Here is a 781-nt window from a genome sequence, read left to right as displayed (position 1 = left end):
TGACATGGGCAGGAACTCGAAAGCACTATGCTAAGTGACATAAGTCAGAGAGAGAGACAAATACCATGTGATTTCACTGTTATGTGGAATGGAAAAAATGAAAAAAAAAAAAAAAAGAACAAGCAAACAATAAAAGGAGAAATGGACCCACAAATACAGAGAACAAACTGGTGGTTGCCGGGGGTGAGGGGATGGGCAAAATGGGTGAAGGGGAGTTGGAGGTACGGGTTTCCAGTTACAGATTAAGTCCCGGGGACGTAAGGTACAGCACGTATAGTCAATGGTACTGTGATAGCGTTGGGTGGTGACAGATGGTGGCTAAGCTTGCACTTGGGGTGAGCCCAGCATAATGTATAGAATACTTGAATCACTGTTGCACGCATGTAACATTGCGTGTCAGTTGGGCTTCAATGAAAAAGTCTTTCCTCACCCTGTCCTACATTTAATCTATAAAAAATTAAAAGTAACTTCAATTGCTTTTTATTATTAAAGATTCATCATAGAAAGGTAGGAGACTAAAGAGAAGTTAAAAGGAAAAATGCAAATAATCTCTCCACCTAGAGATAGCAAGCAATATCTGTGATTTTTTTTCCTACTCATGCATGGATATATTTTAGACAACAAAAAAAGAATCATAGTGTGTGTAATATTGTGCTACTTGCTCTCCACTTAAGAGCACGGGCATGCTTTGGGGATATCGTGGGCTCAGTTCAGGACCACTGCAGAGTGATTGTTGCAATAAAGCAAGTCAAATGAATTTTTTAGTTTCCCAGTGCATATG

This window comes from Canis aureus, chromosome 21 (genome assembly GCF_053574225.1).
Source record: "Canis aureus isolate CA01 chromosome 21, VMU_Caureus_v.1.0, whole genome shotgun sequence".
Lineage (NCBI taxonomy): Eukaryota > Metazoa > Chordata > Mammalia > Carnivora > Canidae > Canis > Canis aureus.
The sequence above is the reverse complement of the archived record's forward strand: the minus strand, read 5'-3'. Positions refer to the sequence as shown.